Source organism: Amia ocellicauda, chromosome 15, assembly GCF_036373705.1.
Source record: "Amia ocellicauda isolate fAmiCal2 chromosome 15, fAmiCal2.hap1, whole genome shotgun sequence".
NCBI classification, from domain to species: domain Eukaryota; kingdom Metazoa; phylum Chordata; class Actinopteri; order Amiiformes; family Amiidae; genus Amia; species Amia ocellicauda.
In genome coordinates, this window is record NC_089864.1 from 3,272,522 (window position 1) to 3,279,110 (window position 6,589).

Genomic DNA, 6,589 nt, shown 5'->3' on the forward strand with positions numbered 1-6,589 from the left:
ATTGTCCAGCCCAGTGAATGCCATGCTGAGACGATGGCAACCTCCTTAATTACTGAGCAGAGAATGACAGCTAATAATTGTAGTATGTACCTGTAATTTGAACCTGTAATTTTATACTGTATTATTGCACTTTTCTATTGCTCTTTTATTTGTAAGTCGCACTGAATAAGGGTGTCTTGTAAGAAAGAAATAATAACAATACAATTATAATAATTTTGGTGCTTGAGATCTAAATTAATGTATTGATTGGTTAATTAAAGTATTGATAGATTAATATGCTTATTTTTCCAGCTCTCCGGGCATGATGTCCTCTCTACTGCTCACTATGGCCTTGCTGACTGCGCTTCTGCAGTAGATCCACCTTCTGAAGCCTCATTATGACCTCTTATTTTACTGCGGTTAACATACTGTAAGAATTTCTAGTATTGATCAGCAACTATATTGAACTTATCTAATTCAATTAATTTCAGCTCATACAGGACCTGTGTGTCTCTATCTTTCTGTCTGTGTCTTGAGGAGGCTGTAGCAGACAGAGACTCTCAGTTCTCAAAACATCTGATTTCCCTGCCTTGACACTTTCAGCAAGATTACAGCAGTCCTGAAGTGAAAAGAGTTTGATATATTTACTCATTAGCTATAGTGTTGATTATTCAGTATCCAATATAATCTGTTAGACTTTCATATTAATTAACATTTAATGCATATTCATTGATTCAACCAAATTATTTCCATATATAGACTTTTCTTTGTTCGCTTTCGAGGTCTCAACATACAAATTAACAATTTTTCTCAGGGCTCAGATCCTTCTCTGAGTCCTGGGATCCTCCGTATCTCTGTCACCTGTTTGTTTTTATTATTCTTTTACCATTATAAAATAAACATCTAATTCAGGTAAGTGATTTATTAATTATGACCCTTTTTTATATGTTTTTCCCCTTTTTAAATAACAAATTACAACCAATAATAACATTTGTTTTAAGTTTTTTTCTTAACTACAACACACTGAATCACACTAACCCAGCAATGATTAGTGTGGTTTTATTGGAGATGGGTTCATTCCATCATAGGGCCTTAGACATTTACTATGGTGATAACCAGGGATGGGCAAAGATACATCAAAATGTATTTTAAAATAAGATACAAAATACAGCAGCCACACCATGTATCAAAATAAACTACTGTATTTGTTATTTTAAAAATACTAAAAATACTTTTACAAGGGAGCATGAAATCACTTTGCAAACCTTCCTTCTATCGGCCTATTTGATTGATCCCTTCACCAGTAAACTGACTCAGTTGATTAAGTAGACGATCTTTGATAGCAACAGCTTTCCTCTGCCTAACGAGTCTTGTGATAAATCTGATGTATGCAACCAGTTAACAGATCAAATATTCACATATCCCTGTGATCACCCAGATGAAGGTTAGTTTTAAAGTAACGTAAAGTAAAGTAAAGTAGTTTTAATGTTTAACTAACAGTTTGCTAATGACTCATAATTGTATCCTAATTTAGTTACTTGGTGTTTGGTAATGAAGGGCCTACTTTGCATCAGCAACACTGACTCAATGACAAACAAGTCATTCATAAGAAGACAACTGATGGCACCTTTATTAATTGCAACTAGTTTCTAAGTAATGAATCACTTGATTGTTAATCATAAATATAATAAATTGTGTGTCAGGCAGTCATTCAAGCAATGGTATGCAAAATCATGATCCTACTAAACATCTACTTCAATTAGAATACAATCATTTAGCATTCAATTATTTATTTATCAATCATTGGACACCTATTTGTAGGTTGAAAACAAACATTTTAGCATGGTTGAGAACAAATCAGGGAATCCAGCAAGATTGGCCAAAGAACCTCTCATCGCTGACCTTTCTTGCCTTCTCCTGATAACCATCTCACTTTGCTGGTGACAGGCAGCTGTTGTAAAAACAGCCTATGTGTGGCTCCCACTACACAGCTGTCTTCTGGATCCTGAGTTGGAGTGTGAGTTATCAAGAATCAGGGATGAGCAAGATTGGCCCAAACAATCAACTCTAACCCCTGACTATCCATCTTTTCCAGGTGAAGAGCACAACTTTGATAAGTACATCAACAGTGATGCCCTGAATGTGTCGTATGACTACACCTCCGTGATGCACTATGACAAGAATCCCTTTAGCACCGGAAATCTCCCAACCATCATCACCAAGGATCCACAGTTTACCAATGTCATCGGCCAGCGCTTGGACCTCAGTGAGCGGGACATTCTGAAACTCAACAAGCTCTACAACAGCAGTAGGTGGACCCTGTTTATAAAAGGCCAGGCACGATATCACATTGAAGTTCAACACACTGCACAATCTATTTTAGTACATGGTACTGCCTTTTTCACATTGTATGTTTACTGCAATTTGCAAGAAATCATTCTGTACTAAGAACAAAGGTTGTATCAGGAAAGCAAATAAACATTTTCAGCTACAGATCTAATCAAACATGACAATGTTATTTAGGAGAGGAAGGTAGAGGAAGTCCAAGTCTATGACAAGAGCTTTTATTATCCATGCAATGTTTGATTTTCCTGTCAATATCTCCCCGATTCCCCACCCCACCACCTCCCCAGCTATAGAAAATCCTTACAATCCTTACAAATCTCTGGTGTAATACTGTGAACTGCTCTAGACAAAAAATATCTGCCCTGTCTATAGGGTCTGGGCACTTCATGCACAGGCAGTGCCGGAGACAAGGCCTACCTGGAAAGCAAAACCTTTCAGCCCAAGAGAAGCTTCCAGTGCCTGCAGTTCTTCTCCTACCACAGCAGGAGTGCAGATGATCAGCTGAATGTCTGGATCAGAGTACGACTTGGCTCACCCTAACGGGACTCTGAGGCTCATGGTGAGGGTCACAGGTAAGAGTTTAACAGGTAACACTTATCAGACATTAACTAATATGTTAGTTAAGATGAACAAGACTAATGCATCAACAAGTCATGAAAAGTAATTTGGTAATGGTAACGAATGAATAAACTACTGCACGAATTAATGTATTGGTTTGTCTTTCTTCATGTGAATATTCAGAGGCAGTAACTAACGTGAACAAGATACTTAGTTAACATTAATAAACATGACTCATTTCAAGGACGACATATTTAGATGTTTGTTAATTCTAAGAGTTGTCAAAGTAGTCACCAGATTTAATGATCTTAAAAAATAACAGGAAATACCTTTGTTAGCATAAAGGGAAATATTTATATATTTACTAAACATGATCAGTGCTTATTCATGTTAACTAATTAATCGGCAAATGGTTTATTAGATATTTTCTGGGACATTTGTGCATCATGGTTAATGAGATGATTATTACTTGCTGAACTCCATGCTGCCATCTTCCTCTGCAAAACAGGTTGAGAAGGGTGGGTACCATCCGGGTCATCTGTGTGTGTGGTGTGCTTTACATTTATGATTCATGTCTTATTAATGGGTTACATAAGCTATTTGGAATTAGTTAACCCTTTTGGAAGTGCCTGATGTAGTGGAATCTGTTCATGACTTACCAAGGCATTACTAGTGCTCCTTATGAGTTAGTTAACATCAATAGGGTTTTGTTAACACATTTTGGTGTACCTCTGGTAAAGTGGAAACTGTCCATTGCAAACCAATTACTTAATTTATGTAACTATATTGTTATAAATAACACAACTTAGTGTTGAAGAAACAAAGCTTCACATCAGATTTGGCTTTAAAGCAGTCAATACACTTAATTCAGCATGCTGGAGAGAAAGAAATTCTCTGATCGCAGGCAGAGGCAGGCAGTTTGTATATAAACTTACACAAGTGTGGCTAAGAAAAAAATTGTCAACATGGTTGGAGGGTCAAAAGACGTTTGTCAATAAACAGGAACTGAAACAAATGTGCAGCTTTTTATGAGCTTGCACATCAGGCAAAATCATAACATGATTGCACGTACACAATGTTCTTTCCTTTCTTCCTCTTTCAACCTGACGTGGTCATGGTCACAAGCAAGGGTCAGGCGATCAGGCAAACAGGGGAAGTCTAAAGTCGTGGTCAGGGGGGAAAAGCCAAAGTCAATGATTCAAAGGTTATACACGGCACACAGAGACTGCTTGGAATTGTAGTTAACACTGACAAAACTTTGCAGTGAGTGAGGGGTTTATATGTGGAGCAGAGGGAAGTATGGAACCAATTTGGGAGGTGCAGGGCGAATGGGAGCAAAGGGTGAATGAGCAAAGTGCACAAGGTGTTCAGGAATGTGGATTGAATGAAGGCAGCTGGGAGAAGTGACTGCTAAGGAAGGGTGATAACAACCTCTGGTGGGGAACTGGGGATGTGTTGTGAACTGTTACATTAGACACACACACACACACACACACACACACACTTCTGTTTATATATACATGTGGGGATGCATGTCTAGAACCTCAATTATGGGAACACCACTTTCCAGAGGTCCGACAGGTCTGAAAAAAAATAGGTTCAACTGTTGTTCGTTGACACAAATATCACTTTTAATTCTAGATTGGATGAATAATGTCCCAAACCTGTCTGAAACCAGACTCTTGGGGACTGTACAAGAACTTATGGATAATGGGGACTGCATTTGCATACAAACACAGACCTGTACAAGAATGCATGAATCCAGGGGACCTCATTAACATGTACACACACACACCTTGTTTATGCACCAGTATGAGGACAACCAATATTCTGGGCATATGTATTAAGTTGGTTTGATTTAACACAAAAGAACTGATCAAATGGCAATTAAGAGCATTCTACAGAATATGGACAAACTGCAGTGAGTTATTCAGGCAGCGGAGTCATTGGCTGCCAGCTCCTTTCAGTCCAGAACAAGGAAGTCAAGATCATCACCAACCCACTCTCCCCAGACACCACCTCGGACAGCCGAGGATGAGGATGAAAGGAAGCATCGTCTGACAACCAAAGGCACAAAAGCGATCTGCTTTCTCAAATATCAAACAAATATGAGGCACTTTCAATGGAAGTATTAGGCTCTCTATGAACAAGTTGTCTCAAGAAGAGATCTGCTTTCTCACAGCTATCACCACAGCTTGAGACAACTTGTTCATAGAGAGCCTCATACTACCACTGATAGTGCCTCAGCTGAAAGCCTTGTGCAGTAGTAGGAGAATCTCCATCAAAATATAACCTTTAATTCACTAACTTAGTATTACTGCATCCTAAAGCAGTCCAGTATAAAACTCATGTAACATATGGAGTGTCTGGCTTCCAAACACACGTTCAGTAATGTGATCTATGAATACTTTTCAGGTTAATAAGAGTCATGGGGACTTAAGTGTACCTCAAGGCCCAAATCCTCAAAATCTAGAAGTACCTGTAACTATATGTCCCTGAACCTATATGAGGCTGTCCTTGGGAGTAATCATCCTGAGGAGAAGATCATAAAGATATTGGTGGCCTTGAAGACAATGTGGAATATCTATGTACATCACAAGTACCGATAGTTGGTTTCCAATGGGGTTTATAATGATGATGGTTGAAGATCTTGCGCAGTATTTGACGGTGGACATGACACATTACGTCTGAAACTCCCAATTTGACACACTGTGGTTTGATTGGTAAGTTAGTTCTTGCAAAACGTCCTACATATTATTAAACTGCAATGCCTTTTGTGTGGAATTGTGGGTTGACCTCAAACTAACTTTGAAAATATGCATTAAAAATAGTTATTTATATAACATTTTACTGGTTGAAATAGGACCGATTTCGATACATTTTTTTCTCAAAAAACAGTTGACCTAGAGGGCTGATTTTATATATTTTTTTTATCTCCTTAGTATGTTTCTTTTACAGAAACAGTAAAGCAAAAACAAAATATTTTTTGCAGAGAATTTTATGGACAATAGATCTGATGATGAGACAATTATCCCTATTAGTGTGGAGTGGCCTAGCTATATACATAGTGAGTGATGTGTATCTGATGGAAACATATTTTGCTACCTTTTGAACCGAGAATAAAAATGGAACCCAGCACAACCCTGGTACATTCTCTCAATCCTTTAATGCAAAAATGTTTTACAGATCGTGTGTACAATTTAAAACATATAATTTGCACTACATTCTGCAAACACAATGAAAAAGAGAACCACTGGCACTGGCTATGTCCAATTCAAGAGTAGGAACACTTTAAAAACAAGTGGCACTGTCAGTACATTGCAGGCTATTTTGGAAGTTATCATTGCACTGTAAAAAAACAAAAAAAAACATTTGACATAAAAAAATAAAACCACTGTTACAATATAACAGCAATAGAAATAAAATGTAGTGGACTGTAGTTGTATACATAGAACTGAAAACAGATGATCCAGTGCATCCAGTACAAACTGAATTCTTTATAGTGCAAATAGACCTTGAAGTGCATACAGAAAATAAATAGGCCTTGTTTGTAGGTGAAAAACTTCACAGGCCTATGTTGATTAAGAACCTAGAATTTCCTGCCAAGTGCCATAATATGGTTATAAATGTAGAATTTAACAGCTTGCCAGCCTCTGTCTTTGAATATCAAAGGCTCAGCCTTAAGACATTTTTCACAGTCTAACTT